The following is a 21,190-nucleotide window of genomic DNA, read 5'->3' as shown; positions in this document are numbered from 1 at the left end:
GGTTTAAATAATGTCCCAGCTAAGGAGAGCACATGTCAATCATTTATCCTACAGTCTGTTTGAAATTAGACCTGTCTCTAGAATGCCTGTAGAGCCTTGCCAGACCACAATGAGAATTTGTGGGTTTGCTTTGTAATGGTAAAAAAAGAAAGATAGATGGACGATGTGTGCCACAGGAAGCTAAAGCACACACAATGTAACAGAGTTTGGCTCATGTCTGACACATCGCCATTCATTCCAGCTAACACCTTTTATAAACCTGAATCAACAACCAAAGTCAATATCTTTACCTACATTAGAAAGCAGCACCTCAGACTACACTCCATTAGATGACATTTGGGCATCAACATGGCTGTTTCAGTGCTTGAGTGAAGTCTGTATCACTACAAAGGGCTTCTGCCACCTATTGAAAGTATTATACTTGTTTATTTACAGAAAGTCTTTATCAGAAAGCTTGTATCAGATCTGACTGTGAAAGACACACATTAGCCAATATTTGAACTTATTTATGTAAATGTGTTTAATGACATCATTCATTGGTGTAGTATTTCTCCTTCTCGTGTGTGATGCCCCGTCTTGTCTAGCAGCGTGTTGTCTATTTCATTTGACCAAACATTTAGCCTGAGCTTCCCTTCATTACTGTCGTTACTGTCTCTCTACGTCTTCTGTCTCTCTCAGGCACACAGGGATGGCCATAGCATATATTGAGGGGAAAAGACTGGTGATAAAAAGGCTTGTGAAAATATGGTCAGTGTTTCTAATCCCTTGGGTGAATCTGGGAATAAGGAGAGCGAAGGAGCTTTCTTCCTTCATTTCACCAGTGAGCTGCTCTTGAGGCTGTAGTGCTTAATCCCTAACCGCTCCAAGTAGAACCATTCAGAGCCAACAGTATAATACTGCGGTTGTACTTGGTAGCTCCCAGGTGTGAAAGTGTGTAACTGAGTGATTTTGAAGGAGTTGCTGAAAAGGAGCATATGAATTCAGCTCGTCTTCTCTGGACGAAAAGAAGGAGGAAAAAAAAGGGAAGACATACACTTTATAAGACTTCTTTCTTAGCTGACACACATTCACAGGCGCACGTGTTCCTTCGTTTAGTTTGACTACAATGTCAACCAACCGCTCCAGTATTTCCTGGGGCTGGACTGCTTCAACTCACATCAAAAACCATCTCATTATTCCATGACAATGATGCTGACATGCTTGGATTAGTAGGGAGATTTGCTTCAGCATACCAACCCTCATAATTTCTCCCTAAATTGTATCAACAAAAAGTCATGAGTTGTATTGTCAGAGATGGCAAAACCAAAACCCAAATGTGATGTGAGAAAGGGAGCTAAGGTGGAAGTGAATTATGTGTGTGATTGTGTGTGATTTGTATACTATGTGCTACACAACAAATTGCCCCATAGGGTAAAATAAAGTAACTTGAACTTGTGTAGGAACATAATAAGAACAAAATGAGCCAATATTGATGTTCTTGGCTTGTGTTAGGGATGCTGTTTCACCATTCACACTAAGGTCTCTTACACATGAAAATATGTCTTAATAAAACAATGGCAATTTAAAAAAGCAATTGTACTAAGTGAGACAAATTGTGTAATATAATACATCCTTAGACTGTCCTCCCCCAAATATGACCCCATGAGTTGCTTGTACAAGCAGGTTATAACACAAAATAATTATGTTTATAATGACGGTGGCCTCTAGTGGTCTTAGTAATTATGACGGGAGCAAAGAAGGAAATGAAGTGACATAGTATAAAGAGGGAGAATGTCCATGTAGGGAGGAGGTCGAGGTGGACGGGTGGGACAAACAAACAGGACTTTCACCCAGGAGACTGCCTTGTGTCCAGTAAAAAAACAAAAATCTAAGTTGACTTATTTTCGCTAACTCACGCAAGGTAACGTTATGTCACATGGTTACGTCACAAAGTTACTTTCCATAACTACGTCACATAGGTATGTTACTACGTCCCTTAGTCACGTACTGTATGTGACAAAGAACATGCGTAACTTAACTAACTAGTTAACTTGCGCGCAAAAATCCTCACAGCTTGGGTGGAGATCTCGGAGGCAAGGTGTAGCCGGCCGGTCAGTCGGCACACGCCACTGTTCTGCAATGTCTTCAAACTACTTGTCGCTGAAGAAAATTAGGGAGCAGATCTCTGGTCTCGCAGCTGTCATACACAGTAACTGTGGACATAAGAGAGGCCAGTGCAGGGCACAAGGGCGCTAAAGAAATATTCACGACTGCGCATGTGCAAGGAATAAACCCAACACCAACAGCTCTCAGATGGCAAAGCCTATACCAAATAGAACTATATTTAAGCTTCCAATGGTGGCGCCCTCTAGTGGTCATAGTAATAACAAGGGGAGCACGGCAGAAAGTAGGGTGACGAAGTATGAGAGTGCCCCCTTCCCACGCAAGGCGCTAGGTTGGGGTGGTGGATGGTTCAAACAAAAACAAGACTTTCTATGTCACGTTCTGACTCACATGCGTAACCAGAAAGGAAGTGACGTCTGATTTGAACCGAAACCACCTTTCCTTGGACCTAACCAAGTATTTTTATTGCCTGAACTCAACCAAATTGGGACTGATGCAAAACGTTAACCACCTGTTTAAAACTGCGGCTGCTACGTTTAGGTGTGAGGAAGTGTTGATCTCCTGCCACCGGTAGGAGCCCGGATTTAGAAAAATGCTCCTGTAAGTTGTATAGGAACAAACAACCTATGTGGTTGTATGGGTTGGAAGACTTGTTGGTAATTCAACACAAAAATTAGAGACCTGCTTAAATAATATAATTAAATATAAAAATAATAACAATAAATAACATTGATATAAAAAATAAGCCCTCACAAATAGTGCAGGAATTGGCGCTAATCATGCAAGCAATGGTGAGATGCATTATCTTTTACAATAACCAAACCCTTTTTTATTATGGACACATGTATTCGTGAGCATACACACACACACACACACACACACACACACACAAACACACACACACACACACACACTCATTTCATCACTCTTTGGTTCTTCTCACCCTAACCAAAGCTCTCTGTCTTTACATCCTGGTCGCTCTAACCAAAATATTGACGTTCATTAGTCAGATGCATGTCAAAGGAAGCCAAAGGATTAGATTCAGATGGTGGATGAGAAGCCAGAGGGCTGCTAATGAAATCTGGACTGCGGAACCGAGGACTGAGGGATCTGAGGAATGGAAGTGTGGTGAGACACACACACACACACACACACACACACACACACACACACACACAAACACACACACACACACACACACACACACACGCGCACACAATGCTCATTCGGGGGATTCTCTCTCACACACACACACACACACACACACACACACACAATGCTCATGCAGAACGATTTACACAAAAACATGCACACACACACACACACACACACACACACACCACTCAAACACACAGACACATGAAAGAATGTACACAAACACATATGCTTAAGGACACACTTTTCTATCTACACAAAAAGGATTGGTATATGCACATGGACTCACACATTCACGCAGCACACATTATGGTAGTTTCCCAGAGACATGCAGGGACAGATGTATTACCACGCACGCACACACACACACGCACACACACACACACACAGACGCACACAGACACACACACACACACACACACAGAGTGAGGCAGAAGACCGCAAGGCTCTGTGTTGAGGTTAGGCTTCGTTTCATCTCTGGCTGAGGCCTAAATCTCCTCAGACAGAGGCCTCGCTTTGACACATTTCCCCAGCAGCCAAGCTCTCACCCTGGCATGTGTAAAGCTCTGAAGTTGTGGTTAACTCTGGGCTTTCTCTGCATTTTTTTTTTTTATTGCTCTTTTCTTCTTTAAGCGTTTCATCTGCGTGTCTCTGGTGTATCTCATTGTGTGTCTTTATGCATGTTTAAGGGTCTGCATGAGCTGTATGCATGCATCTGAATGTGCGTGTGTGTGGGTGTGCATCTCTTAATGCGAGCAAAGTATGTCTAACATTTCTTTTTCATTTTTCTTTTGTGTTCTCTTAGTCTCTCACTCGTCCCTTAACACACAGCAGGATATTGAACTGTGGTGCTGGCTTATAGAGCAGGCAAACTGATATTCATCTGGGATAAATATAGAAAACAGACACTTTGTTAGGCCCCAAACTATGAAAGTTTATAAGAACAAGAGGGCTTTGAAGCAGATGGGCTTTGATTTTGAAGGCTGATAGCACTGTGCTGTTGCATTTTCTTCATAGCTTAATAATGTGGGTTCTGTTGGGGTTTTTCGCATTTTGCAGAAAGTGTGAGAAAAGAGTGTAAGTGTATGTTGTAGTTTTGGTTACTATTCAGAGTTTTTGGTCTAATCACTTGAGAACAATGTTACTCAGTTGAATGTCACACTTAAATCAGTCAGTTGTTTTTATATTTGTCACATGGAATCACACACAAATGTAATTTCAATGACATATGATGTAAGGATAAAAACAATGAATGTGGTAACCTAACAATATCTACAGTATATAATGCATTCAGTATCAATACTAAAACCCAACTGCTGGCTTGCAGTTAACACTCTGGTTGTGCCACTCCAGCCAACTGGAGACGCTTTTGAGATACCTCATTGTCAAACACTCATTCAGTCAAAAGTATTTACTCTAAAAACTGTTTACCGTGAGGTTTCAGATTTTTAGAATTATGAGGGCAGTGTCTGCAAAAAGACACATGTTGCTGTTAGAGGCTATCTCATAGTTGGATATCTCAAAATATCAATTCATAGCCAGATCCTACTAAAGGTAAGTATGTGTCTTTTTTGTAATTTGAGTTAGTCCTGCATTGCCAGACCTATCTTCACAGCGCTGTGGTGTAAAACTTGATTCATGGTTATGCAGAGCCTTCTCCGTAGCCTATGTAAGTGGCCTGAAGTTTACTCTTGTGCGTCAATCACTTGCCGGGCTGGCGTGCGTGTGCGTGGGGAGCGTGTGGTAGAGAGCGTGACGGCGATTAGCTTCGGAGCGAGTACCGACTAGAGTCATAATGAGAGAAACATCCCCTGTGCTTTCTGACCACAGTCGGAAATCTGTAGCAGGAAAAGTTAACCCTCTCCTTGATTTCATGATGTTGGAAAACAAGGAAATGAGTAGGGAGAAATGCAACGCTACCAAAGCCACAGCCCCGCGACGTGCATTGCCGCGATGTGCAGTTGCATTTTTTGGTATAGGGTCCGGTGTAGGGTCCGGCCTACGGTCTGTGTCTCCATGTACTTACGTACATAGCCACAGCGTAGATTTAATGCAGAAGCATGAATCACGCTTAAGGTCTGGCTCCTCCACACACACACATTCTGAAATAGGGGTAGAAAAAAACGCTCGGGGTTGTTTGCGTTTCTTTAAACCAATCACAATCGTCTTGAGCGGCGCTAAGCTCTGGACACAGTGACAATGGCTCTGTAAAGTGGACTCACATTTGCAAACTGAAAACGTAGCATCAAATATTAAATTAGCTGGACACATGGTTAACAATGTGTCTCTGTGTGTACTTTTTCCACAGCAATCCCACCAATCCATCCCATAACTTCTCGGATAGACAGTAAATGCCCTAAACATTTTTTTGTAAATCTTTACAATCATTCCCCGAAAGAACCAAGCACGCCTGCCTTGTTTCACGATCCAAATTTACTTCAAAACTTGTCATTCTCAGCATGTAGCTTGGTAGTTTGAAGTTCGTGGTTTCCTAAGAGAACAGAGTTCAACACACAGAGAGTGGAAGGTGTGGGCCATTCATCAATTAATTATACTGGAAATGTACTTCCGTTGATCCAGACAAAATTTGAGTAAACACACCCTTTACTAGTTGTCCCTTTTGTTTAATATCTATTTAATGCTTTTTTGCAATTTCCCATTTGCACAAACTGTATAGAGATTATGCACTGCACTCAGTATTCATATTTGATCCATATTTTTTGTTCTCTTTATTGTAATTTGCATATCTAATGTGAAACTCTATGTTGTCTTATTTAATGCCTTGTTTTGGCCAGGTTGCAGATTAGAATTTGTTCTCAATCGGTTTACCTGGTTAAATGAAGGTTAAAAAATGAGTTGCCTTTTGTACGTGCACTCTGTGTATGATTGTATGAGTGTCCATATTTGAACAAAACACCAGCTTCATACAGTACGCTAAGCATTGAAAAGACAGAAGTATTCACTTTCTTTATCAGATTAGTCATCAATGGCAGATAACGAGATGAAAATGAATTTTGCAGTGATTGCTTAAGTATCTAAAATATGCTAATGCAATCATCCTTATCCAATTACTTCATTTAGGAAATCAATGTAGCCTTATTTATCCAACATTATGCCGCTAATGGCTGTTGCATATGCATTGAGCATTTTATATTCCGAGATGATTCCCTCAGCTATTGTACACAGTATTTTACCATATGTCCTCTTACTGCAACTCAGAGTGTTGACACTGTGGTAGGCCAATATTTACCAAGCCCTTTTCCTTCTCTGTGTGTCTGGATATGTTTTTCTCCAATTCTAATTGGAAATTTTAATTGCAATGAGGATTAAGGCTGAGTGTTATGGGTAATTGAAGCTGACAAACAGAGCACGCAGCAAGCGACACACACTAGTCTAATCGTGTTCCCTGTTTTGCTTTGACTTCAATGGGCCTCCTTTATGGAGACATATTCAGCGTTTAGGGCTAATAAAAGGTTTCAATCTTTGGCGGTTTAGTGGCAGTAGGTATGGAGATTGTGGAGAGGCTCCTCGTTAGATTGCTTCAAAATGAGACTGTATTTTGAGTTTTCTCCTGAAAGAGAAATAATTAGAAGTGGTAATGTGGGGGAATGTAATAAAAAAATCGATGAAACAGGGTCACAAGTTCAATGACTATGTTAACATGCACATAATATTCAATTTCTTGCCCTTATTCTGAAAAAGACAAAAGCTGTTACATGGAAAATGAAATTGAATATTCCACTAATATTAACGTTCACATGAAGCTGTGCACAAGGATTTATTTCAAAGTTTTCCACCGGTGGCGACCTTGTTGGGCCGTGCAAACAAAGCTTCTCGCTTTCATTCTTTCAACCAGGTTCCGCTTCTTTACGCCGATCCACACACCTGTTGATATCCAAGTATGTATCCAAATACGGTTTAAAAGTAGGAGTGTGGCATTCATCTCTACCACAGCCTTGCAAACTGTTGGCTGGTTGCTTTGTGACCCGTATCAAATCAAATGTTGTCATATTTAAAGTAATAGTGGGATATTGGTGTGCACGTGAAGATAATCAATGTCAAAGATGGTTTAGTTTCCAGCGTTCACAGTCAGGCTTTCTAACTGTAAGACATCTATCTGAGACTCAGAGAATAAGAATATCACATAACCAAACAAAAAGAAAACGTTCTGTAGCCAACCGGGATCCGATTTAAAAAATGGTGTCATATCATCTCTTCTTCTGTGGTTGTCATATTGCTGGACAGGTGGTCAGGATGACCATGAGTGAGCTTTTGATTTTGGTGCATTAAATTGATTTTCTGACTAATAAAAAGGACTCAGTGAGGAACAAAACAACAGAGCGGCTATTTAAAATTATGCAGCTGACATAACAGTGTCATATTACATATTGTCATCGCAAATGTGTCTTTAAGTGTATTTCATGGCATTGGAGAAGGGTCACTGTAGCCTGGAAAGCCCATTCTGAAAATAACCAAAATTCAGTCTCATGGTCAGACTGTGACACAACTAGCTATTATTTTAAAGCTTGACATGTATCACCAATTAGGTGACTCACCGGACATCATTCTATCAATAATAATAATGGACCCAGGGAAGAATAGTCGTTACTACGGTAACAGCTAATGGGGATCCGAAATGTGATTTATCACTCAGGTTTGATGCTCCACTGAAAAGAAAAAAAAGGATGATCACCTGTCTGCCTTCTCTTTGATTGGCAGTAATCATCTAAGTCATTAAAAGGATTTAGAGTAAAAATCGGTCAAAAATGTTAGTCAGTTTGAGGCGCAATTTAACACAGCTTCAGCGTTTCTGTCACTCAAATCAAGTTTGCAAAAGACGTCTGTGCTTAAGTCAAAGCTATCTGCCCTGTTGGAGCCTTCCCTAATTGAGCCGACACTCAGTTGGGTGCCTGATGCGCTTCCAAAGTGCAAGGCAGTGCAATATAAAATGATTTGATTCATGTCTCATAGGAGGTTTTCACCTAACTGATAAACCAACAACAATGCTGAATGGCTGGCAGACTTTGAAACTCTGTGTTGTGATGAATGCGACCGGTGCTGTCACAGTACAGACAACTTGATTGCATGTAAATCCTCTTTGTAAAGGAACCAACTGATGACATGTAGGTTGAAAGCCAATCATGTCGGTTTCAAAGTGTACCGGGTGAAAGCAATCAAATTGCCTCCTTAATCTGGTTAGTATTTAACAGACTGATTAGGCTGGTGTCACATTAGAAACATCACTGTATGTGGCCACAAGAAGAAACATGTTCGCGCTTATCACGGCAAAATGACAAGCATCCGCAGGAGATGAATAGAAAGAGAACCACAACTAGAAAACACGTGACGTTGCCTTATCATCACCAAATAAATGCATGACTGGGGCAACCTCTAGTTCACCTGGTGGAGTGCGCCCCATGTAGGCCCCGTCCTTGCCATCTGAGGACCTTTGTTGCTGTCACCCCCACTCTCTCTCCCCCATATCCTGTCTCTCTTCAGCTGATCTAAAGAAAGAAAAAATACCTTTTTATTTTTTTTCCGGATCAAATTTTTTTATTATTCAAATGAATAAGAAAAAGTGCAAAACAATGGTCTAGATGGCAATTTACAGAAAATATTGTCATCTAGACCAGTGTCATATCGAAGAAGGCACTGTGCACCTTTTCCACAATCCTTGTGTTACCCTCATGTTCCCACACCAAAACAAAGAGAAGAAATACGGTGAGGAGGGAGACACAACAAAAACACAACAGCAAGAACAAACAAAAAAAAGACATAGAAACAGAGACAGACAAACAAACGAGATGCATTGACAGGGAGACAACAAAAGGAACCAAACACACGCACAGATAGAAGCGAGAAGACTACGGCACGGATTTCAAGGATTCAGCATCGCTACAGTGGCTGTGGTAATTATGATGGAGCAAAGTAGGATGTAAGGTGACAAAGTGTAAGACTGACAAAACTCCATGTGAGGATGGAGGATGTTGGGGAAATGGGTCAAACTCAGGACTTTCATCCAGGAGACTGGGGTTATGAGTCCTGTTTGAAGTCCTGTGCTTTTTAACCCAAAACCACAATCCTTTAATGAAACTTAACTAAGTAGTTGTGGTGCCTAAACATCACTAACAGTTGTTGTGCCTAAACCTTACAAAGCTGCAACCGTTTGACAACGTGAATGTGTGTAAAACCTCAAAAGGTTCTTGTGGGTCGTATTTCCTACCACCAATAGGGACGCTAATTTATGAAATTTCTTAGTAGATCGTTTTAGAGGGTGGTAAATTACCGACGTACTTGGATGGCTTGTTGTGAAAATGACTTAGGTCTTGAGAGTTGGGACATTTTTGAATGTGAGGACCTTGAGTGAGGATAAGACCATGTTAGAATTAAGTTTCGCTGGGAAGGTAACGTTTAGCATCACAGTTTAATGAAGCACAACAACTATGTACCAGATTAGTGTGATTGTAATACTACCGTACTACAGTATTAATATTAATTAATAAAGATAGAAAACCCATTCCTCACATACAGACACAGAAAAGAAGGTCCAGGGAAGGTTGACAATAGACTTTAGCATGAAGGCCTGCTTTTAGAGTTATTAAGATAAGAATCCGGTTTAGGTCAAGACCACCTATCTCCACAGCGCTAAAGAATGGTCTGGCTGCACAAGTTGACTATGCAGTTTCTGCTGTGGGGGAAAAATGTCTCCTTTGTTTGCATTTCTTTCAACCAATCACAATCTTCTTGGGCACAAAGACTTTATAAATAATGGACACAGCATCAGTGATGTAACCAATTGGTTTGTAGACTGCCGTTTTGAAGCCTTAAGTTGCCAATTTGGCTGTCACCATCTTGTTTTTTTTCCTTGGTCTTGAGCTGCCTTTTTAACGATGTCTACAGTGTCCACAGATCATAAGGCACCGAGCTCCAAGATTTAGATGCCAAAATCTCAAAGGCATAGTCAGTCTGCTTTAGTTTCAGGCCTGAAGCGTCAACTGCCCCCAATCCCAGGAATCTTGAATTGGATTCTAAATTTGATGGGAAGCCAAGATTGTCATATATTTTGTTAGCAAGGTGTTCCTGTTATTTTTGTCCCACTTTTTTGTCCCTGCCAGCCAAGTTGTTTTTCTTCTCTTCTCCCTGTAGCGACAACGATCCCTTATCCTGTCAGCTATCTACCATAAGAATATGGCAACACATAACAACATTTAGGAGGCCGGATTAGTCTCTGACGCCTTTTACATTTCATGTTTTGGAACGTCCTTATCAGATCAGATGTGAAATGTTTCTACTACCTTTGTCAGCAGGGAGACGCCGCAAGACCAGCAGAGAGCAAAGAAGAAGCAAGAGTAGAAAAAAATGAGAGTCAAAGAGAAAGGGAGGAAAAGAATAAAAAGAAAAGGGAGGAAGGGAAACAAAGACTGAAATAGAGAAGAAAGATAGCATTGGGATCGGACAAAAAGACTGAACTACAAGGTATTACCAGTGGTAGTCAAGTAATGGTTGGTTGCTTTGCTGTTGTTTCGTAAAAATGTGGCGATCCAGGAACAGATATTGACAAGTATTCAACTACTCATTACATGTTAATATTAAATTTACATTGGCCTGCATGAGGAATTACTCAACGGCAGAAGCACAGAAATAAGTTACATTCAATTCCATCATTCCATCAAAAGTTAATTCCAACATCATAAAGCTCCCCTGTGTGACATTATGCATATTTAAAGATGTCCCTTAAGGAGTAGTACAGTACTCAGCCTGTGAAAGCAATTGTATAATGTTTTTAGGATTTTTTTAATAATGTGACAAAATAACTTTGATGTTGTCTCAGATCAGGTGCTTGACATTTTAAAGTCTGAGTTACAAATGGGTTGTGACACAGAAACACTTGTAGAAAGAAAGCAAAAAAGTAATGGGGCATTACTTGGATTAGTACGTGTAATGTTATTACTGGATTACATGAATGAAAAAAAGTAATTACATTGCTTTGAAAACCTTACTCAGAAATGTGTTACTGCCAAACACTGACTGTGAACAGCTAGAAAAACTAGGTCCAATTACATATACCCAATTGGGATAATGACTAGAGCTTTTTGACTCACAAGGATTCCAGACATTTAATTTGGCACTTTGTTTTCTGAAAGGAAAAGAAATAAAAATCACTATTGTGTAATCACAAACAATCCAACAGGCAAACATACCCTGGACGTTGAACAATGATATTTTGTGTTTGTTTTATCAGAGCAAATAAATATTGGCTTAACGCTGATGGAGGCTTGCGGGGTGGATGCTGTTTGTGATTCTGGGAATAAAGTGCCGCGGGACCCGATAGCGTGTTGTTGCTTTCTATCTGCAGTCACCCAACGAGAAGGAATCTATCTCCCTGACCTCAGCTAACACCCCTAGACATGCTGATAAACACTGAATATTTATCATAGACTCTGTCTCTCTCTCTCTCACACACACACACACACACAGTCTCCCTAAATCTCTCCTAACAAAATCCAAATACATATCTGCGCTCAATCTCACCCTCAACACATGAACACATATGCTCTCTCACCCTAACAAAAACGCGTACACCAGAGGAAAAATGAATATTTAGCTAAAGATGATGCAAGTGTGTTGAAACGTTCAAGGACTGCAACAAAAGATGGACATTTGTTTTGTTTTTGAGGGGAGTGGATGTTCCTGGATGCCTTCTTCTGTCCAAATGTTGATTGTTTGGACTTCATATTTGCTCAGTTACATTTGTCATTGTGAGCAAGAACTCAAGATAACTGTTTTTCATCTTCTTTATATCCGGGGTCTTCAACACTTTTCAAGGCAAGGATCCCTAAACTGAAAAAGATGGAGCAGGGACCCCCTACTACATACATTGCATAAAATGAAGTTGCAAATTAAACTGTGCCTACAATGACGTGTAGAGCGTCTGAAAGCCTTTATATATATTTTGTCCATTTAAATCATGTTTTGTTTTTATTTTAAAACATACATGTGTGACAGTAAATCTTCAGGATTAACTGTGTCTGTGGATGGCCAGTAAGTCTATACTCAGTGGGGATTTATATTTGCTAATAATTGGATTCATTGAAAAAACTTTAACAAATATTTGGAGGCTCCTTTACAATGGCCTGTTTCCAACTTAGTAGTTACATAAACGTAAATATAGAAACAGTCTACTTCTAAACAGTTCTACTAACTACTCTCCTCCAAAACTAGTTTTTCCATTTGCATTCACACACATTCCTATGGCCAAGTGGCCATAGGAACTGACCTTTTGTTGTTATAACACAGCATCTAATCACCACCATGCAGAAAAGGGAAAAGAAGCAGCTGAGAGAGTTACAAACCTTGTGGCCAGAAGAAGTTAATATCCCCAACTTGATCTAGTCTGAACACGAGTGAAAAAGGGTTCTGGGAACGGAATCCTTCCTTGAAAAAATCGGACAAAAATCTTGTAAATGGACCTTTGTTGATCTGAATTGACGACAGATTAAGCAACTGCATGGCCTATTTCTCACTTAAAATGTGAGAAATACAGAATACAGATTAGCGCGAGCCTGCTGTTATGGAGACGTAGTACGTCTTGCGCACGTTTTTTTTTTTTTTTTTTTTTTGACCTTTGTGAAGTTTACTCACTGAAAGAACTTGGACAGGAAATGTCTATTTCCTGTTGTTTAATTGCGGGACAAAGTCCTGTTAGTGACCTGCCAGTACTTTTTTTTTTTTTTTGCAGTAGGTAGATGGGGCATGTTATCGTTATGTTTCCCTCGCCGCCTCCCTTTGGATGACTGGTAATGTTACTCCATTACTACTGGATGTGTCAATAAGCAACTGTCTGCTGAGTTTATCATATCAACTTAGTAAAGTATGTTTGTTACTTATTGTTATGCATTGCACCTGTCTGAATGTGAGTCTGTATATAATTGCTTTATATGCGGGCCTTCGGCTGGGGAACCAACTGCCACCAGACATTGGAAATGCCCCTTCAATTACAATATTCAAAACCAGGATCAAAATTCACCTATTTACATTGGCCTTTCCTGTGTTCTAATTGTCTTACCCTGTTATGACTGTAATTAAGAGTTTGTCTCTTGATGTCGTCTTTGCTTGAATCCCTGATCTGTAAGTGTTTTTATTTTATTTTATTTTTAATCTTCTGTGGCTAATTTGCTATGTACAGCTGTGTTTAAAGGTGCTATAAAAATAAACTTTACTTACTTACTTACTTACTTATGTTTACGTGCTGACTGTAAAAAGTCATTTCATTTTATTGCATTTCTTTAGGTTGCCATTTTAAAACTGCCCGGGGACAACAAATGAAAATTAGCCTGTTGAGCTAACTCTGGCTCATTTTCAGTTACTTAACTGTTGATTTATGAGCACTGTCCCTGTCAAATAAACACAAAAGGTACATGGAATGAAATGAAAAGTTATGTGTCACAACCACTCCCAATGGTCTAAAAGGTTTAAAGGTATTTCTAACGTCAGTATTGTCAAAATTCAGTGTTTTTAAAATTGGAAATAAAATGCAGTACCTTGACTCCTTCACTCCACTACATTTCATATATAGTGTGGTATTAGTACTTTTACATATGTAAAGGATCTGAACACTTCTTCCACCACCGCTCATGTGCATCTATTCTTTATGAGGCAGTGCAGTGAAAAGTAGCCAGCTTCCTTTTCCTGTAAAGCTCATCCAGACTGTAGCACAAACTCCAAACTTCAAACTTTCCCATCCATAGGGATACCCCCCACCAGGAATACCCTGGATTCTAGTCTTTCTTCACTGCATACATACACAGTGTGGTAAGATTTCAGTCGCCATAATCAATACCATGTTTACACAGACTTTTCTGTGCAGGTCAATAGTCCTATATTGTCCAGTGCGTCTCCCTACAAGGAGACAGGTTAATTAAGCGACAGTGTGCCGAGACTTCCTTCTTTGTTGAGTTAAACGAGCTTTGTCCCCAGGTCAATTGTTGCGTTTGAGCCTCCAGCGCTACCTTTTACTGCCTCTCCGTGGGAATTGTTGGGGGCTCTTGTGGCTTTCTAAACTAGCTGTAGATGTATAAGTATGAAACAGATGGATTCCAACTTTTGACATTTATGCCTATGAAAATCAAGACATTGTTAAAACAGTGTAATATAGAGTGCCTGATTTTATTGTGCTGAAAAATGTGTAACTATCAATTTTGATGTTATGCTTTCAAAGTAGGAATATCATTGTACCTTTTTGTTCATGAAAGTAGTAATTTTTGCCAAATTAAGATGTCCTTCGGCTTCAACAATTACCCTAGAAAAGCCCATTTTTAGATGATAATTTCCATGTGTTTTAACACATATCCACAACGCTTTGATTAAGGTGATTGTATTCTATGAGATACAAGCCCGAGGCAAAGTTTGGGATCTGCTAAGAATTAAAACCTTACAGAGAACAATGGAATCAGTTCTGCTCCAACATTCATTTTACTCTCTTATCTCCAAGTAGGATTAGCGCATGGTGGAGAATAAACTCATGACCTGTAATTCACCTTATTGAATTTTTAAAGGTCCTTAAAGGTTTCTTCACAATAGACCCGGGGACTTTGTTCAGCAGTCTTTGTGAATGTGAATTATCTATTTAATTTTAGTATTTATTAGGATGACATTAAGGGAATATGGGCAAGATGAGCATTCTGAAATTCAGCTTTCATAATCTTGAGAAGGCGTTGATTATCCACAGGAGAAGTGTACACTTCAGGGACTACATTTACATGCACATAAAATTACGTTTTTTCTCCTTATTGAACAAAAAGAAAATATTCCAACTAAGGTGTTTACATGGCTAATGAAATTTCCATTAATGTTCCCGTTTACAAAGCCGTGCAAAATGCAATTTTATTCAAAGATTACCAACGGCGGCAGAGTTGTTAGACCGTGCAACCTTCAACCAGTTTCTTGAAAAGGTCGACATATAACAATATGTCCGCATGTCCAAAAACCTGTTGATATCCATAATGTTTGACAATGTTTAAAAGTAGTTGTGTTTCTCCTTTGTAATTGGGTCTGCAGCCTTGCAAACTTTTTTGCTTGTGTACAGCAACCATAGCGACGCACAGAGCTGACCATAAGCTCAACAGGGCGTAAACTGTGGTAAAAACCCTGATTGAGACATATCCCAAATACCCTGTATACATGTCCAAAGAGTGCCTCTAAAATCCATATAATTTCAAAATATCCCATACATTTTAATCGGAATATGCTATACTTGTGAAAATGCCTAATTTAGAATTTACAACCGGAATATGCTGTTAACCTGACCTGTAGGCTATCAAATTCGGAATACTGTCATATTCGGAATAGTAGTGGAATATTAGTGTGGGAGTAAACATAACCTACTTATTGTAGCTAATTTTGTTCACAATGTGTTTTTTTCTGCAAAAAGGGATTGTAATTTAAGAGACTTAAATTCTTAACTGCTGGAAGGTGACTGCCACTTTTCAGCGGTGTTTATCAGTGCAGAGCAGACCGTTCATAATCCCTTAACCTGACCTGAGAGATTTCCTGTTTAAACTATTTTGTTATGTGGATGTCACCATAGCAATGGTGATGCCATAGCAATGGTGAAGAGGCACCACTCTTAAACTGTTCTTTATAAGTGAAGTGTCCATTGACAGGGTAATGAAGGTAATGCCAGATGGCATCCCCCAAGTCCCATCCACTATGGGGATACACCAGGTGGTCAGTACCTCTCCTGGGCAGATGGTGTACCTGGATGTGAGTTGCATGTGCAAGTGTGCTGTAACATCAAGGCCTTCAGCTTTGCCACACCAATCTCACCACCAACAACAGAAGAAATTGAATGGGGATAGAAATGTGGTGTGTAATAAAATAGGACGGAGAGCTCTACCCAGGCATCATGACTGCTGTATGTGGCAATTTGTCTGGAAATCCAACTAAGATGGAACCTCATGGAAATGGAAATGAAGGGAATAAAAAGATTTAACTGCAAATATGACTTGCACTTTTATTGATCAAAAAAGTAAAAAAAAGGGTGTCAATTTCTCTACATGCATCAAATGCAGTATGTCTTTGCTGTCTCTCCCTACAAAAGCCACAGTCCAAGACAGGTACTTTCCCAGCCTCAATTTTCAGATACACTAGGTACAAAGTATGTCAACTCAACACTACTCAAATATCACAGGTATAAATGGTTTTTCCTTAAGGTTGAATAAGTGAGAAATAAGGTTGACAAACACAATACTTAAGTATTAATTTAGCAAGTAGTAGAGAGGGTTACCAGAACATTACATTCCTCATTGACTTTACTAGATCTAATCAAGAATAGGAATGCCAACTGGTGCCTTACTTTGGCCCAACGTACCATGTAAAACATACCACACGATTGAGTCTCTTGGTGAATGAGGCAGTCATTAACCTTATATACATGAGCTGCAACACCTCAACAACCTGCAGGATTCTTAAGGGCTTTCACAGGCTAAATTAGGAAAGCAGTTGACTCAATCAGGTTCCTGAGTACTACCATCAAAAATACCCTCAAAACAAAAGAGAATCTCTACAGAATGATCAATGATGCCTATAGGGGGGTGTTCTTCTTGGACATACCAAGGACGGTCAATATTTCGCAGCAAATCATGGGTTATTCTCATAGATCAATGGGGAGAAATAAATTGCTCACCCATCAGAGTTGTTGCTTTCTCCCCAACACGGCCTTAAAGTGGATGAAAAAACTGATCCATTAGTCATTTGCTATACGATTAAACCACCACTTCCTAATTTCAGAGGGGATTATTGTGCCATCAACAAGTTTCAAACTGTAGTTGGACAGCTTCATTTAGCCAAAAATAGCTGTCATGAACCAACTTTGAAAGGTTTTGGGGGATTCTCCGCACACACTCCTCAACACTGCTATCAGCTCACATTCCCATGTATACAAAATAAAGAAAGAGCTGGGGCAACTGGCAGTGATAGCTCAATGTCTTTAAGACCAATCGACTCGATACCTGAAAAGCTTGTCTCAACATCCACTGCCACAATTGACCATATGCAGATTCTTCATTTTGGTGTCCTTATGCAGTTCATCGAAACATTTCTCACATTACCCCAATGTCTTTAAAACTGCATTTTAGAGAATTTAAATCAGAATAAAATTGGACTAAAATGATCCTAATTATGTCCTGCATCTTCTCATTTTATACAAATGCAATGCAAGCTATATAATGTATTTAATGTATATGGGTTGGGTGTTGAGAATGTATATAATGATGATGATGAATGAATATGTAATACTGGTTATTGCATTTATACTATACAGTGAACAATGATGAGAGCGAGTATAATGGTTTATTGTTGTATTGTATATGGTTATTATTATATACTGTGTATTAAGAAGAGTTGACTTTAAATCTTTTTTTTTTTTTTTACCTCATTTTGGGACTTCAAACTAGACATTTAGCAATTCAAGCAACCAAGGATTCTTCAATTGGGTGTTCTAACCTATTGCAAGTGAGTTCCTGATCCTGACTGCAGTAGGCAAGTGTGTGCAGCTCAGCCTTGATGTCTTCACTTTCCACCACGAAATTTCAGTCTTAAACTACTATGTTTTTATCCACACAGTCCCTAGGGAAATGTACCACTCGTTTTTGTGCACAGTACATTTTATTTGCATTTTTAAAAGATGTGCACACAAACACAGGCTGCCATTACTATGATGCTAATGATGGTGTATTACTAAAACATGTATTTTTTGCTGGCAGGTCAGGGTCAGCTACAGAGCAGTCACCTCTGGAACTGTTAGGGAGATAGACACTCAGTTTGGCAGATGCAATGCTGGCATACAGTAAAAATAAAAATAAATAAATGAAAAAGTAGTTTCAGTTGCAGACTCCCTAGCATTATGTATACTTATGGTCTCACTTATCTCAACTTAAACCAAATTGTTTTTTTACTGTTTTTTCACAAGAGGAAGGTAACTACATTTAACCTGCTTTACAGTCCTAAAATACGGCACATGGGTGCCTGCCTGGTATTTATAGGTGGTTCAGTAGAGATCTGACCTACTTGTTGTAAATGGACCCTGACAGTGGCAACTTTTATTTGATGCTTTCCATCAGTCGCTGAATTGCAGTGCTGAGCTACAGATACCTTAAATTGAGTTAAGGTGTTTGTCTGTCAGGTGGGACTTATGGTAACTGTTGATATTAAACTTAGAAAGCAAAAATGAGTCAATTCACTTTGGCTTGGCCTAGAGGCAGAGCTGCAGTTTCATGTCTGGGATCAAAGGAGCAAAACTCTCATCTTGGTGTGCTGCTGTGCTTTATTTACTGTCACTCACTTCTATCTGACATGAGTCAGGGTTGCTGTCACACAGCAACTGTACATCATAATTTACAAAACTGCTGCATATTTGTCACTGTATGCATATTTAAGTTTTCCCTGATTCACACTCTGGATACAGTAGTGACCACACTTGTCACCGTTTACAAAGGAAACAAAATGTGTCCAATACGCTACTTCAACTGGAGGAAGACTGTCTTCAATGCAGGTGATAGGGCGATAGGGTAGGCCTGTTGTTGTTAACGTTATTTTTAATACAGATATTGTAAAATATCTGGCTATACTAGGATAGGTGGACTATTTATAGAGTGTATACTATAGCCATTTTAAATGCTTGAATGTACTCAATTTAATATAATGTTAATGAAATGGCAAAAGAGAGTCGGGCCATAATGGAACTTTAGATTGTAGCCTAATATTTCTTCCACTCAGTCAGTGGACAATATCAATTTGACAGGAAGTGGAATAGTGTTAGCATACACTGCTGCGCCAATAACCCAAGTTAGCATAACGTTACAAACATTGAAACCAAACAACGCACAGAAGAACTATGCCGAACTATGCCGCAGCATTGTCGGGGTGCTGGAAGTGAGTACAAACCAAAAAAGCCAAGTTCAGAGACAAACATCACTCGTGCAGAACTTCTATGGTTTCTCTATCACTGTGGTCCTGACGTTAGGCTAACTAATGACGCGGCTAATTTCGTTTAAGTGTAGCTAGCTAAGCTAGGCCTTCACCACCTATTTCTTTTGCTGCACTGCCCGAATTGTTAATACTATAACGTCACAGAAGTTAAAACAATCTAATATGTTAGCATAGTGCTTAGTACAGTAACTGGTGTCAAATACAGCATTAAGGCATACGCTGCATTGTCCCCCTGCAAGTAAAAGTAAGGGTCAATTAAGTGGACTCAGCCTCGCTTTTCCTCATTTCAACACATTTGAACGGAGCATAGGAATGCCTCTCAGTCAGGCCATGGTATTGCAACTGTCCTTTGCTAGGAGAGACTGGAATATTATCCTGAGACCGCCAACTTCGGTTATATAAATGGTGAGTAACACTTAAAAACAGCCTTTCCTTCTTGCAATGTTGTGCCATTATATCTGTATCTGACATGGTATGTGATGCCATGGGGAAACCTGAGCCCCGAGATTGTCAGCTGTGTTGTGGCGCAGTCTTGTTTGAGACATTGAAAGCGCATGACCATCTTTCAGCTTCTTAATGCCAGTCTCCTTAAAATGTGGACCCTTAAAATGCCAAATGTGTAATGTATAAAATGGCAAAGAGTCTAGCAGATATCTTTTTGTTGTTGTAATGCTGTTTTGTACAAGTTTGTCTTAATTGCTTCAGTGTTGTATCTCTTTTGCACTCTTTAATCCAATAAATTCGTGCAGCAAAAGAGTAGAGTAGAATAACTCAAGATTCACATATGGACCGTTGAAAATTAGTTGTATGGTAATACAATACCCACTTCCCATATTATACATTTTAAAGGGGGAAAGACTCTACTGATTATTAAAAAAATCAATATTGTACCAACATCTAATGCTTTTTTAAAGCCTATGATGAAAGTAGGCTATAGTATACAACTAACGTTACTTAAAATTAAATAAATAAATAAATAAATACAGATGCTATTATTAGTAGGAATCATATGGTATGTTAAATGGAGTGTGAAGCTCATCATGTCATTCTGGAGATTCATTTGTAGAGTTGAGAGAATGATAATAAAGAAAATAGTAATAGCATTCTTATGGTTACACAAGTCAAACACCGCATTTACTACAGATTGTTGTATATAGCTTTTATTTTTCTGTGATGGGTTTGAATCTGACACATGACCCCTTTCCTGTCTAACTTTGGTATAAAAAATCATAATAAAAAAAGTCCACAAATACTGTCAATAACAATATGGACTTGGAAAATGACAAGTAAAGGAAGTATTGAAGTCAGTGTATAAACTGTGGTCTGAGTTTCACAACAGAGAGGGAAATGTTTACCTTCTGTTCCAAAAAATGTGCCTTTAGTTTTACTTCGTTTAAAACCACTTTAATTATCAGACTTCTCATATATCTTGCCCCATTTGACTTACTTTTTTTTTGTTATGTTGCCGCATTCTTACATCTCAGCAATTTACTTTGTAAGACATGTTATTACCGGTATAACCGATAGTAATAATGGCAGAAACTAAAAACATAAGACTATTTCCCTTCTTAAATATGTTTTGGAAGACAAACCAGGTTGTGTAGTGGTAAAAAAGTGGGGAGCTGCAGTTAACCATGCAGCTCACATAGCCAGTTCAGATTAAAACAGTGAGTCAGATAGCTTTGTATGGGTTGTGGCGCATGCACGCCTCAGGCTTGGATGTGTCGACATTAGGAAGTGCTGTGTTAAACTTGTGTTGCAATTGGAGCTTGTGATCACAGAAAAGAATGCCCTCTTGGGGATTATTGTGATAATAAATGACTTTCTGTAGCCATTCATTTCATTTCAAGGTTCTCAAGAGTGGCAATATGGGGTTGAAAACTTCCTGGACATAAAATGACAAATGTGTCAGGAGCTGATCAACTATCTATTGCACATGCAGTCT

The 21,190-nt window shown here is 39.3% G+C and overlaps 1 long non-coding RNA gene across 1 annotated transcript; it reads right to left on the bottom strand.

Annotated features, from left to right (window-relative positions):
- Positions 1–2,127: 2,127 nt before the first annotated feature.
- Positions 2,128–4,495, bottom strand: LOC117959763. The gene is made up of 3 exons (XR_004659997.1): positions 4,485–4,495; positions 2,309–2,317; positions 2,128–2,249 (listed from the first exon to the last, which is right to left on the bottom strand). It is a non-coding gene; the product is annotated as an uncharacterized LOC117959763 (long non-coding RNA).
- Between the last annotated feature and the right edge of the window lie 16,695 nt (positions 4,496–21,190).

The sequence above is a fragment of the Etheostoma cragini genome, chromosome 16, assembly GCF_013103735.1.
Source record: "Etheostoma cragini isolate CJK2018 chromosome 16, CSU_Ecrag_1.0, whole genome shotgun sequence".
In the NCBI taxonomy this organism is placed as follows: Eukaryota; Metazoa; Chordata; class Actinopteri; order Perciformes; family Percidae; genus Etheostoma; species Etheostoma cragini.
This window is presented reverse-complemented; position numbering and strand designations above follow the sequence as displayed.